The sequence below is a fragment of the Taudactylus pleione genome, unplaced genomic scaffold, assembly GCF_031769625.1.
Source record: "Taudactylus pleione unplaced genomic scaffold, aTauple2 ptg000129l, whole genome shotgun sequence".
NCBI lineage: Eukaryota > Metazoa > Chordata > Amphibia > Anura > Myobatrachidae > Taudactylus > Taudactylus pleione.
Window position 1 is genome coordinate 14,685,590 of NW_028284531.1, and position 15,554 is coordinate 14,701,143.

Sequence of the window (15,554 nt, forward strand, 5' to 3'; positions counted from 1 at the left end):
ACCACTGTGGGCACTGCATAAGAGGCACTACCACTACTAGGGGCACTGCATAAGGGACACCACTACTGAGAGCACTGCATAAGGGGCACTACAACTACTGTGAGCTCTGCATAAGGGGCACTACCACTGTGGGCACTGCATAAGGGGCACTACCACTACAGAGGGGACTGCATAAGGGGCACTACCACTACTGTAGGCACTGCATAAGGGCACCACCACTACTGAGGGCACTGCTTAAGGGGCACCACTACTGAGGGCAGTGCATAAGGGAAACCACTATAATGGGCATTATGTGTAAGGGGCACCACTACAGTGGGCATTATGTATAAGGGGCACTACTGCTGTGGACATTGTATAAGGGGCACTACTACTGTGGGCATTGTGTATAAGGGGCACAAATGTGGGCATTGTGTAAAAAGGGCACTGCTGTGTGTCATACATGTATAAGAGACACTACTATGTGTTGTAATGTGAATCAAGACTGTACTACTGTATGGTGTAATTTGTATTAGGAATACTATTGTGACCATGCCCCTTTCTTTTGAGACCACACCCTTTTTTTCCGCATGCGTCGTTATTCACATTGCACCAAGGGGGGGCGGTGAGTTCCACCACTTCTCTAGGATCACTTTATGCACTGCAGGCAATACTTACTTGGTTGGGGAGGGTTGTTGGGCCCCATCGCCCTGTCCACCTCCTCCTCAGATGAGGATATCTGCCAGAAGTGCCGTCGACGTGCTACAGTATATACTGAAACAAAATACTATAATGTATTTTTCCTCAACCCATTGGCCAAGCTTGTAAACACAATTTATTGTACTGTACAGAACATACTAGGTTGTGCAGGCTCCCCCTCTTCTGCCTGCTGCTGCCTCCTCTGACATACTGTATAAAAAAGAGCAATGTATATTAACTTTGGTCTGAAAACAATTGGAACACAGGACCTGATTCAGAGCCAGACGCTCTGACCAGAGCGGTCGCTCCGAATCAGTGCCCTCCTCCATGAAAATGGAGCGGCCTCCTGGCCGCTCGCATAGCTGTGGGTGATCACCCACAGCATATGCGAGCGTCCATGATGATCGTCGCGATGGTCTTGACCATCGGGCTTGCGACGGAGACCCTGCAGTAGGGTCTCGCTGCCGCAAGCCCTGGAGTGATTTTGGCTCTATCAGAGCCAAAATCACTCCCACTGACATCACTAGTGATGTCAGTGGGGCCGGCTTCAGACGGTAGGCGTTCCCATGGGAACGCCTCCATCTGGCAGGCACGCCCCCGGCACGCCCACCAAAGGGGGCGTGCTGTCAATCAATATCGACAGCAAGCCCCCTTTGGTGCGAGCCCCAGAGCGATGGAGAGCTTGTCGCTCACCGGGTCTCGCGCATGCGCACAACGGAGCTCCCTCCGTCGTGCGCATGCGCAGTGGGGGAACATCGACCCGCTTGCGAGCGTCCTGCGCTCGCGAGCGGGTCTGAATGACCCCCACAGGCCCTGATTTTAGAGCGGCCTTCTGGCCACTCGCATAGCTGTGGGTGACCACTCACAGCTATAGCGAGCGGCCAAAAAGATGGTCGCGATTGTCAAGACCATCACGACCATCGGGCTTTGCGATGAGACCCTTGTGGTAGGATCTAGTCTGCCGCAAGCCCTGGAGTGCTTTTGGCTCTATCAGAGCCAAAAGCACTCCCACTGACATCACTTGTGATGTCAGTGGGGCCGGCCCCAGACGGTAGGCGTTCCCATGGGAACGCCTCCGTCTGGCCAGCCACACCCCCGGCACGCCCACCAAAGGGGGCGTGCTGTCACTCACCATCGACAGCACGCCCCCTTTGTAGCGAGACCCATAGCGACGGCTTGCCCGTCGCTATCCGGGCCTTGCGCAGCGCACGACAGAGGCGGGTCCATCGTGCGCATGTGCACTGGCCCAACATCGACCCGCTCGCGAGCGGGTCTGAATCAGGCCCACAATCTGTGACAGGGCCGGGGTACAACATGGCACCAGCAGATGAAGAGGAAATAAAAAAATACATTGTTTGGCTCTGTGCCATCGATGGATTGTACTCAGGCAGGTATCAAGACATTATCCACCACAGAAAAAAAAATCAGACATTGGCCCCCACAGGAGTAAATAATCAGACATTGGCTACCACAGAAAAAAAATCAAATCAAGAAAATAAAACTCAATTATTGCCCCTGCCCCAATAAAAGACTTACCTAACTAACATGAAGGCACTTATGGTTATCGGGTCCATTTACGGTTATGGGATCTATTTACTAAGCCTTGGATGGAGCACGTAACTGCCATGTCACAGGCTGCGTCTTCAAAATGACAGTTAGGGGCTAATTGGCTGGTACTTTATCTCCATCACTTAATCCCCATCCAAGGCTTAGTAAATAGACCCCCTGAATGTCACTAACAGTTTACTGTATGTCACATAAAGGTCAACAATGTTTAAATAGACACCAGATATTAGACAGTCAATAGGTCGACAAAAAATTGGCTGACAGATTATTTTTTAAAGGTAGGGTTGTGGGTGAAGAATAGGGCTAGAAAATAAAAACAATAACGTGTTGACCATTTTTGTGTTGACCATTTTTGTGTCAACATTTTGAACTTGTCAACAATTTGTACCTGTTGACCTTCTTACATGTCGATATTTAGTGTGTCAACATATTTTCCCTATTGACTTTTTGTCCCTGTCGACTTATTGACTGTCTAACATCTGATCCTGATTGCCTATACTTAACTACTATAATTGTACAGTAATACTGTACTTACTACAAACAAGGCGCTGTCTGAGCCTCTGCAGCCTTGGGGCATCCCTCCTCACCAAGTCACTAAAGCGGCACTGTAGTGACTGTATTAATATATCCTGGCCTACTTGGCCAAGTTATCACGCCTGGCATTTATAAATGCCTGGCGTTTCTCAGCATTGCTGAGTAGCACCTGATCCCTCCATTCAAGGATGATCTGCAACTCCCTCCTGGAATATGTCTCTACCTCACAGCCATTTTCGACAGCATACTGTAATAGCAGCATGCAGGGCGCACAATGCATGAAGACGGAAATTAGCACATAGGAATGCACGCATGCACAGGATATGAAATCACTGATGCACTGTCTCACTCCCGGCCGGCTCCACTGGGCATTCGTGTGAAGCATCAGGAAATCCAACGTGCAGTTTCCGAAGCCGGCAGCCGCCGCAGCAGGTACAGTGCTGACAGCAATGTAATGCTGCAAGTTTGCAGAATAAAACGCACAGTCAATTTGTAATCCAGAGACACCTATTTCACTCAGGCCCCACTACTTGTTTCTAACACATGAAATCACTACAGTATGTGAGCGTGCACACCACTTTCTGCAGTGCCGCAGTGACCAGCACTTATGGCTATGGGTGAAGTAGTGACATGTGCAAACTCCTAGTGGCACAGTAGTGCCGACATTGCTGCATAGTGTGCAGCGTAAAACGCTCATAAAACAGTCAGTTTTTAATCGAGAGACATGTCTTTCTGGGCTGAGATTTGTAGTTTAGTGATGGTTTTATGCACCACTGTTCAGACAACACTACTAGTTCCTAAGACATGCAAAGGATCCTGCAAGCATTGTGCAGCCCACCGGAGCTGTCAGCATCGCAGCAGACACAGCGCAGACATTGCCGACAGTGCCGCAAGTGTGCAGTATAAAATGCACAGTCAGTTTAATCCAGAGACACTTCTTTCACTCAGACCCCACTATTAGTTTCTAAGACATGAAATCACTTCAGTATGTGAGCGCTGCACACCACTTTCTGCAGTGCTGCAGCAACCGGCACTTACGGCTTATGAACATCTCATCGGCCATAGAAGGGGAGTGAAATCTCCCCCCTCCGGAGATCCCTGGCTGACCACACAGCACATCAACCTAGTGCTGATGCCCTGTGTCACACTCCCGGCCAGCTCCACTAGGCATGTGTGGGATCTTGCAAGCATCGCAAGATCCCATGTGCAGTCCCCGGAAATGGCAGCCGCCGCATCAGGGACAGCGCTGACAGTGCCGCAAGTGTGTAGCATAAAATGAACAGTCAATTTTTAATCCAGGGACAGCTCTTTCACTACTACTACTACTAGTTTCTAAGACATGAAATCACTACAGTATGTGAGCACTGCACACCACTTTCTGCAGTGCCGCAGAGACCAGCACTTATGGCTATGTGTCGAGTAGTGACATGTACAAACTCCTAGTGGCACAGTATTACCAACATTGCCGTAATCATGCTGCATAAAACGCACAGTCAGTTTGCAATCCAGAGACACCTCTTTCACTCAGACCCCACTATTAGTTTCTAAGACATGAAATCACTACAGTATGTGAGCGCTGCACACCACTTTCTGCAGTGCCATACACATGTTGTACAAGCGGAATCAGTATGAATGAGGCCGGCGGTTCAAATCCCAATGCCAGCAGACCGGCAGCAGTGGAAATCCTGACAGGGGATTTAGATGAGTATTCATAACACTACCCCCCCAACCCTCCCTTAGGGGTGGCTAACCCTAACCTCCCCCCTAGTGCCTAACCCTAACCTCCCACAAAGTGCCTAAAACTAACCCTCCCTTCCTCGCACCCTAAACCTAAGTCTCCAGTGGGGGTGCCTAACCCATCCTCCCCCTGGGGGTGCCTAACCCTAACCCCCTTCCCCTAGCCTAACCCTAACTCTCCCGGAGAGGTGCCTAACCCTAAGTCCCCCCCTGGGAGCCCCAAACCTAACCCTTCCCCCCGCTGTCCACGCCCACCGTGCGACTTACTTTCGATCGGTATGCCAGGCGTCGGGCTCCCAGTGTAGGTATAATGACAGGCGTCAGGATTTTAACACCTGTCATTAGTACCCTGCCGGGATTTGACTGTTGGGAAGCCAGCGGTCAGCATTTCGACTGTTGCCTCCCTCACTGCATCCCGTACAAGCTCCTTTTGGCACAAACACATAATCATCTTGTAATCCAGAGAGATCTCTTTCTGGGTTGAGACTTGTACAGTAGTTCAGTGATGGTTTTATGCACCACTACCCAGATCCAGAATCTGTAGAGCACTGGCCACCCAGTGGTGAAGCTGTGTATTGCATGCCATGGATGTTGTCAAGTCTCACTGCACCTTACCGTGCCATGCCTCACTATTCTCATGCCGTGACTTAGAAGCAAGTATGGCACGCTATGAGCAAGGATGTAGCCGGAGACATCTGTAGTTGTCGGTACCGAGTTGCTGCAGCAATTACAGTTCCTATTTGATTGTACATAACACAATGACCCTTTGCAAATTGGACTCTGTAACCTCTTCTTTCAAGAACACCTATGACAATAAGTTAGTTCTGAGGACAGGAAAAAATTGTTTGTCTTCCACATCAATGACAACTTCCTAGCCTCTCACTCTTAAGCATAGTGTAATTGTCCCGACTGTAGTGACATTTAGGACCTTGCTTCCTATACCTCAGCCTTTATTTGAACCAACTTCCATTGCAGCTGAAATGTCTTGTTGCTCTTGAGTTAATGTTACAGCAGTCATTACAGTGGCTATCTGTTACATTTCAGGCTGACTCATTCCCACTGTCACACTTGATAAAGTGCCACTAAATACATTTTATCTGCAGTCTGAGGCCTGATGTCCCAATTTGTGACACTTGAAACATTTGAATAAATATGTGATTCCACGACTAGACCAAATGTCTCACTCTACATCGTCAAGATTTGGATTATCACCATGGCTAGTAGTGACTTTCCATAACTTCTCCTGCTTTAACTGCATCTCAAAACACATGCTGATCACTGCGCTGTACATTTCTATCATATAGGCAGGGCTGGATTAACGGGGGGGGCGACAGGGGCAATTGACCCTGGGCCCCCACACGTTAAGGGCCCCCACACCTATTGAGGTTAAAGTGGACCGGAGGAGACGGAACCAATTCCGCCTCCTCCGGCTAACCTAACCCCAGCGCCGCAGGGAGGCTTCATTTGCCAGACGCCCACTGGTTACTTGTAACCAGCGGGTGACCGGCTCCCTCCCCGCAGCAGCAGCCGGAGTCGTAGGACGGAGCTCACTCCTGAGCCCTAACCTCCGGCTCACGCAGTGCACTATGGGAGAGACGTCATGATGTCTCTCCCATAGTGCAGAGGAGCAGCCGAGCTGATTGCAGCGGATTGCAGCGGATACAGGGCTTAGCTTAAGGTAAGTATGAGCTTTATATTTTTTTTTTTTAGTGCAAGCGGCTTACTGGGGGCATTACTCGGGAGGGCACATTACTACTGGGGCATTATTTGTGGGGGGAGGCATTACTAAAGGGGGCATTACTCGGAGGGGAGAGGCATTACTACTGGGGCATTACTCTTTAAGGGGGGAGGTATTACTACTGGGTGCATTACTGGGGGGAATTATTACTGGGGAGGGGGCATTACTCGGAGGGGGAGGCATTACTACTGGGGGCATTAATCAGGGGGCATTACTATTGTGGGCTCTACTACAGAGGGAGCATTAATATTGGGGGCACTAATAGAGGGGCATTACTACTGGGGGTTCTACTACAGGGGGCATAACTACTGGGGGCATTACTATTGGGGGGCACAACTACAGGGGTATTACTACTGGGGGATTTATACAGGAGGTATTACTATTGGGCACATGCAGGGGGCATTACTACTGGGGGCATTACTATTTGGGGCATAACTACAGGGATATTACTACTGGGGGCATTTATACAGTGGGCATTACTACAGGGGGCACTACTAATGGGAGCATTGCATAGGGGGCACTGCATAAGGGGCACTACTACTGGGTGCACTGCATACGGAGCACTACCACTGTGGGCACTGACACTACTGGGGGCTCTGCATAAAGTCCCCATTGCGCATTCCACCAGTTTGTCACATTTAATAGGGGCCCCCACATGTTTGTTGCCCAGGGGCCCCCACAGACCTTAATCCGGCCCTGCATATAGGTGAATAAGGGTCTGTCACTCAGATCCTTATAATTATAGGGTTAGGGGTAGGCTGCATGGGGGGGGAGAGTTATGGTTAGGCTGCGGGGCAGAGGGTTAGGCTGCAGGGCAGAGGGTCAGGATGTGGGGGGCGGAGGGTTAGGTTTTGGCTGAGGGGAGGGAGGGTCAGATTTAGGGGTAGAGTTTGGATACTTACCTGCTGGTATCCTAGCCCTGTCATTATGCTCGGATCCTGAGCACTTGCATCCCATGCCCAACCCCTTAATACAAAGGGTAAAGCAGTCTGTTCTTACATAACATTTGAGCCTGTGCATTACCTTGAGGGCTAAGGAAGAGCATTCATGTTCTTACTAATGAACTGGTTGGGTTCTGTAGGGTAAAGAACTGAGTTGTTTTTCTTTGTCATGATTAATTGGGCTGATAATTAGATGGCTGCAGGCTAATGTTACCTTTTGAAGGGAAAAGTACAATTTTATTTAGATAAATTGGACCAAGTCTTCTCCTGCAAAGACACTTATGCTCACGTCAGTCAGAATAAGGTCAGAGTCAGTAACTTTGGACTAAGTGGGAAATGCTCATTCCCCAGAGTCTCTGCTGCTTGTTAATACGCCAACACAAAATACACTTGCTTGTTCGCAATCCATTTTGCTCTTCATTTTGTATCTGTTTTGTATTAAAACAGCTGATACATTATTTTACCTGATTCTTTAGAAGATAAGAACTTGTTGTTTCTCAGCATCTCTCTGTATATTGAAGCTGAGCCACCCCCTCCTCCTGCAGGCTCTACCCTGCTGCAAATAGACAATTGAAATGTCTATAATTGGATGCTGAATCTGCGTCAGGACAGACTTTCCCTTAATGAAATACCATAAACCAAAACAAGTAGGCTCTCTGGCAGGTTAACCCTTCAGTGAACTTCTCCACTACAATCAAACAATGCAAAAATGTTGGAATTCTTTATATATACTGTATATATCTCAGTGACATGCAGTGAGGTCAAAGGCTGGGGAGGCACTGGCTGATTAACACCCCCCCCCTTAAAAAAAATAAAAAAACAGCGTAGGGTTCCCCCTATTTACCAGTAACCAGCACCAGGCTGAACGAGCCAGGGGATAATCCCAAAGCAGGGTGTACACTCAGTGTGTGGTCCCCCTGGCTAGTGTAAATTGGATCCCCCCCTCCAGAGCAACAACCAGCACTGGGCTAAAAGCCCAGTGATATGGATCGCACCCATGGTGGCGGTGGATGCAGGATTGATGGTATGATAATTTTGTTCTTCACAGGCGGCTGACAGGTACCAGCAAGCCTGTCCCAGCATGCTGGCACTTGGAGAACCACAAGTGCCTAAATGCCCGGACATTAAGGGCCCGCTGTCACCTGTAGTCCACCTGTAAAGAAAATATTAAAATAAATTCACAACACTTGATGTTTTAATAAGCTTATTATACAGTGTCTTCACCTGGGGGGCGGCAACCTTTAAGTTATTTTGCATGGCCGCCGCCTCCCCAGGGCTTCCAGCATCTGCTATCTTCAGGAGCTCTTGCATTCTCCTTTCACGCTGGCTGACTGCCAGCCACTGCCTTATGCTGACTTATATAAGCCAGCTAGATGGGGCGGGGCGATGACATTGCGAGCCGTGATTGGCTCACGGTGGCCATCTTGAATTTTAAAAATGCTGCCAATTTTGAAATTGGAACTGATGCCGAACTCTGCAGCATGGCTGGCAGGGCCTGCATCCTCTCGGAACCAGGCCTGCCGCCATCCCAGGTATCACCACCGGGTCCTGCCACCAGTAACGTCTGCACCTCCACCGCATCCCTGCAGCAGATGCTTGCTACCCACCCAGTGATGACAGCGGATCCAGTAATGGATCCGCTGCCAATTACATCTGCCTGACCGACAGGGGCGTGCGGGCTGAAAGCACATCCCTGTCAATGAAGCATTTCTATAGGTGTCACTTTTCCCTATTTATTTCAAAGGGCTTTTACAGCCTGTGACATGGCCTCACGCCCGGCTTCACCTGCTTTCTTATTGTCAGCGGGAGGCAGCGCTCTCGCTGTCTTCTGACTGATTTTAACTGTAGACTCTAGTCTACAGAAATAGAATAATGCAAAGCAGATATTTATGACACAGAATCTGTGTTATATATATCTTGTATTATTTTATTCATCATGACAGGGGAGTCTCTGCCTCCCTTGGCTCCCATGACTACACGACCCTGATAGATTTATAATTTTAATATACTCAGATTTTATATATCTATTTATAATTATATTCATTTGTATTATTTGTATTATTAATACTATTGTTATTAACAGGCTCCTAAACCCCAAAAAGGGCCCTTTGCCGGTACGGACCAAGAGAGTTAATGGAACATAAAATGGTTGTTTTAGGGAGCAAAAAGTTAGCTCACTAAATTGATACTTGAATAAATAAACTTAATAAACTTTCAAAAAGATACAGAAATCATTATTTATAGGGAACCCTGCGGAGTACACTGCAACAGTATAATTCAATATTCAATACAGATATGGATTTATAAAAAAATGTGTAAAATATAATTAAAACCTAATTTCACATAATATGTGTATAGGTCATCCTTTAAAAACTTTTACGTATTTTATTTATATCATAAAATGAGCAGCTTGACATTAGCCAGTAGGATTCGATTTTTTGATCGAAAAATAATGTTTTCACCCAACACTTTTTATCGATGGCGACTTCCTCAGGGGTGTTAACCACCCTTCTGTGTTCTGGGTTTTGTGTTTTGGATCTGTATTTTTTTTTTAAAAAAGCATAAAAACAGCTAAAATCACAGAATTTGTGGGTTTTTCTGCTCCTATGCTATTATTAACCTCAATAATCTTAATTTCCACTAATTTCCAGTCTATTCTGAACACCTCACACTAGTGTTTTTATGTCCAAATGGTTGCACCGAGGTAGCTGGATGACTATGCTAAGCGACAAGAGTGGGCGGCACAAACACGTGGCCCATCTAGGAGTGACACTGCAGTGGCAGACAGGATGGCAGTTTGAAAACTAGGCCCCAAACAGTACATAATGCAAAGAAAAAAAAGAGGTGCAAGATGGAATTGTCCTTGGGCCCTCCCACCCACCCTTATGTTGTATAAACAGGATATGCACACTTTAACAAACCATTCATTTCAGCGCCAGGGTCTGCCACACGACTGTGGCTGAAATGATTGGTTCGTTTGGGCCCCCACAAAACAAGCTGGCAATTAATCTGTCCCTGCACAAACTGGCTCTACGGAGGCAAGATGTCGTCCTCATCCTCCTCATCCACCGATTCCTCACCCTCTTCAGTGTTGTGTACATACTAATCCTCACAGAGTATTAATTCGTCCCCACTGGAATCCACCACCACAGGTCCCTCTGTACGTTCTGGAGGCTGGTCTCCCTGGAAGAGTTGAAAATTCATTTTTATGAAAATCATCTTCTCCACATTTTGTGGAAGCAACCTCCTACGCCTTTCGCTGACAAGGTTCCCGGCTGCACTAAACACTCTTTCGGACTACACACTGGAGGGGGGGCAACTCAGGTAAAAAAGAGCCAGTTTGTACAGGGGCCTCCAAATTGCCTCTTTTTCCTGCCAGTACAGGTATGGACTGTCTGACATGCCTACTTGGATGCTGTCACCGATGTAATCCTCCACCATTCTGTCAATGGTGACAGTATCATATGCAGTGACAGTAGACATGTCAGAAATTGTTGCCAGGTCCTTCAGTCCAGACCAGATGTCCAAACTTGGTCCTGCCTGCCCTGCATCACCGCCAGCGGGTTGCTTCGGATACCTAAGTTTTTTTCTGGCAGCCCCAGTTGCGGGAGAAAATGAAGAAGGAGCTGTTGACGTGTCACGTTCCGCTTCAGCTGACAGTGTTTTCACCAGCAGGTCTTTGCACCTCTGCAGCCTTGTGTCGGCCGGAAAGAGAGACACCACATAGGCTTTAAACCTAGGATCGAGCACGGTGGCCAAAATGTAGTGGTCTGATTTCAACAGATTGACCACCCTGGAATCCTGGCAAAGCGAATGAAGGGCTTCATCCACAAGTCCCACATGCCGAGCGGAATCGCTCCGTCTTAGCTCCTCCTTAGCTCCTCCTTCACTTTCTCCAGCTGCTTCTGCAAAAGCCTGATGAGGGGAATGACCTGACTCAAGCTGGCAGTGTCTGAACTGACTTCACGTGTGGCAAGTTTGAAGGGCTGGAGAACCTTGCACAACACGGAAATCATTCTCCACTGCACTTGAGTCAGGTGTATACCCCCTCCTTTGCCTATGTCATAGGTGGATGTATAGGCTTGAATGGCATTTTGCTGCTCCTCCATCCTCTGAAGCATATAGAGGGTTGAGTTCCACCGCGTCACAACCTCTTGCTTCAGATGATGGCGGGGCAGGTTCAAGAGTGTTGGCTGGTGCTCCAGTCTTCGGCACACAGTCGCTGAATGGCGAAAGTGGCCAGAAATTTTTTGAGCCACCCAAAGCATCTCCTGCATGCCCCTGTCGCTTTTCAGAAAATTCTGCACCACCAAGTTTATTGTGTGAGCAAAACATGGGACGTGCTGAAATTTGTCCAGATGTAATGCCCGCACAATATTGGTGGCGTTGTCGGATATCACAAATCCCCAGGAGAGTCTAAGTGGGGTAAGCCACTTGGCGATGATTTCCCTCAGTTTCTCTAAGAGGTTGTCGGCAGTGTGCCTCTTACTGAAACCGGTGATACACAGCGTAGCCTGCCTTGGAACGAGCTGGCATTTCTGAGATGCTGCTACTGGTGACGCTGCTGTTGTTGCTGCGTAAGTTGATACATCTACCCAGTGGGCTGTCACAGTCATATAGTCCTTAGTTTGCCCTGTTCCACTTGTCCACATGTCCGTGGTTAAGTGGACATTGGGTACAACCGCATTTTTCAAGACACTGAGGACACTTTTTCTGACGTTTCCGTACAGTCTCGGTATCGCCTGCCTAGTGAAGTGGAATCTAAACGGGATTTGGAACCGGGGACACACTACCTCCATCAATTGTCTAAATCCCACTGCACTAATGGCGGATACCGGATGCACGTCTAACACCAACATAGCAGTCAAGGCGTCAGTTATACGTTTTGCTTCAGGATGACTGCTGTCGTACTTCATCCTCCTCGCTAAGGACCGTTGGAGGGTCAATTGTTTAGTAAAAGTAGTGGTGTTCCTGCTTCCTCTCTGGGATGATGACCGACTCCCAGCAGCAGCAACAGCAGCAGTGGCAGCAGTAGGCGTAGCAATGCAGGATCCGCCGGAGGAATCCCGGATAGGAGAGTCAGTCATGCCAGCGACATGGCCTGCAGGACTACTTCCGATCCTGACTAAGGAGGAAATTGACGAGGAGGGAGTTGACGGTGTGGTTTGCAGGCGCTTGGATACAACAGGACAACGGGATTTAGGTGTCCCTGGACTGCTTACGGTCTTAGCCAAAGTTTCTGAACTTGACAGTAACTTTTTATGAACGTGCTGCAGGTGCCGTATAAGGGAGGATGTTCCTAGGTGGTAACGTCCCTACCCCTTCTTATTTCACCTTTACATATGGTACATGCTGCAGGTGCCGTATAAGGGAGGATGTTCCTAGGTGGTAACGTCCCTACCCCTTCTTATTTCACCTTTACATATGGTACATATGGCAAGACAGTTTTTGTCCGGATTTGGATAGAAATATTGCCAGACCAAAGAGGTGGAATGTTTGGTCTTCTGCCCAGGTATGACTGTGATGGGCTTTTTCATCCCACGGACAACTGTCTCCCCCGGAGCCTGATTTAAACAAACCACATCACCATCAGAATCCTCCTCGCCAACTTCCTCCTCAGCGCCAGCTACACCAGTATCATCTTCAATTTGCATATCAGCAAGTGGACTGTGGGTGCTCCTTTCGGCACTTGCAGAGGGCGTGCAAATGGTGGAAAGAGCCACTTCTTCCCGTCCAGTGCTGGGAAAGTCAGGCATCGCAACCGCCACCACACTTGGACTCTCCTTGGGGTTTTGTGGTATCTTTTTAGAACGTACAGTTCTTCGCTGTGCTTTTGCCAGCTTAACTCGTTTGATTTTTTTAACGGGAGGAGGGCTTCCATCGTCATGTGAAGCTGAACCACTAGTCATGAACATAGGGAAAGACCTTAGCCGTTCCTTGCCACTCCGTGTTGTAAATGGCATGTTGTCAAGTTTACGTTTCTCTTCAGATGATTTAAATGTTTTTTTTAAGGTCATTTTCCTGAACTTTGTCATTTGGGATTGTATGTGCCCTCTACTATGACATTGGGCATCGGCCTTGGCAGACGACGTTGATGGCATGTTATCATCTATGTCATGACTAGTGGCAGCAGCTTCAGCACTAGGAGGAAGTGGTTCTTGATCTTTCCCTATTTTATTTTTATCGGAGAAAGTTTGGTCCTCCATTTATATTATATTGATATATACGTGCGGCTAAGGCGCACACAAACACAGAAAATCATTTTTTATTTTTGTTGGAGACTAGTGCACTTTGTGGGTTACACTACCCTTTAAGAAATGAGCCAGCCGGCTCTTTACTTATGGGACACAGGCGCACGCTTGGCGCTGCTCCTTTGTTGATGCACGTGCAGCTACAGCTGATACAATTCACAAACACAGAAAATATTTTTTTATTTGGTTTGGAGTGCACTTTGGGGGTTACAGCACCCTTTAACGGTCAAGCCAGCCGGCCCTTTACTTATGACACAGGCGCACGCTTGGCGCTACTTTGTTGATGCACGTGCAGCTACTGCGCACACAATTCACAAACACAAAAAAATATATTTTTTAATTTTTTTTGGAGTGCACTTTGGGGGTTACAGCACCCTTTAACGGACAAGCCAGTGGGCCCTTTACTTATGGGACATAGGCACACGCTTGGCGCTGCTCTTTTGTTGATGCACGTGCAGCCACAGTGCACACATTTCACAAACACAGAAAATATTTTTTTATTTGGTTTGGAGTGCACTTTGGGGGTTACAGCACCCTTTAACGGTCAAGCCAGCCGGCCCTTTACTTATGACACAGGCGCATGCTTGGCGCTACTTTGTTGATGCACGTGCAGCTACTGCGCACACAATTCACAAACACAAAAAAATATATTTTTTTATTTTTTTTGGAGTGCACTTTGGGGGTTACAGCACCCTTTAACGGACAAGCCAGTGGGCCCTTTACTTATGGGACATAGGCACACGCTTGGCGCTGCTCTTTTGTTGATGCACGTGCAGCCACAGTGCACACATTTCACAAACACAGAAAATATTTTTTTATTTGGTTTGGAGTGCACTTTGGGGGTTACAGCACCCTTTAACGGTCAAGCCAGCCGGCCCTTTACTTATGACACAGGCGCACGCTTGGCGCTACTTTGTTGATGCACGTGCGGCTACTGCACACACAATTCACAAACACAGAAAAAATATTTATTTTTTTTGCTCTTGGGGGGAGCACCCCTGATGGACAGAGCACCACCTGGACAACACTACAGCACCCCTTTAGGACTGAGACACTGCACAGGACTTTGGAGTGGACACAGCCCCTATGGACAACTGACTGTACAACACAGTCCAGCCAGCCACTATGGACTTTGGAGGAGTGGACACAGCCCCTATGGACAACAGCAGCACAGCACAACACAGCCAGCCCCTATGGACTTTGGAGGAGTGGACACAGCCCCTATGGACAATAGCAGCACAGCACAACACAGCCAGCCCCTATGGACTTTGGAGGAGTGGACACAGCCCCTGTTGACAACAGCAGCACAGTACAACACAGCCAGCCCCTATGGACTTTGGAGGAGTGGACACAGCCCCTATGGACAACAGCAGCACAGCACAGCACAGCACAGCACAACACTACACTGCACTACACTACACTACACTACACAGCCCAGCCAGCCCTAACTACCACCCTCCCTCTTCACTGTCTACAGCCGAGTGAGAAAATGGTGCCGCGGCGGGTACCTTATATAGAATCCAAAACCCGCGAGACCTGGAAGGCGGGATGATGACGTTTTGCCTTGATTTCAGATTCGAGTCAGGCGGGAAAAGTCGAGCCTGACTCGGATCTGCCTCGGATCGGGGGGGCTCGGGGGGGGTTCGGATTTTAGAAATCCGAACCCGCTCACCCTAATATATATATATATATATATATATATATATATATATATATATATGTATATATATATATCTTGTGATTTCTGTGGTGCTGATGGACATGTGTCATTTGAGAGCAGGGTATGGCCTGGGCCCATTATAGATATGACAATGTGCAGTGGCGGATTTATATTAATTATTAGCAGCAAAAATTTACACTGTCAGGCAGTATAACTGTGCTTTTTTAAACTTAGTTCATGATAGCACACAGCGAGCACCAGTGGAAGCAGCATTACTTAAAACATTGCTTAAAAGTAAACAATTCACCTTAATGAATAGGTTTTGTTATATACAATAGAATGCTATGTGATGTTTGTCAATGAATAATAATAAATAAAAATATTGCTGTCAATTCTCTATGATGGTCACACAGTTTGGAAGCTTGTGTGTCTGCTAATAATACCTATGTTGG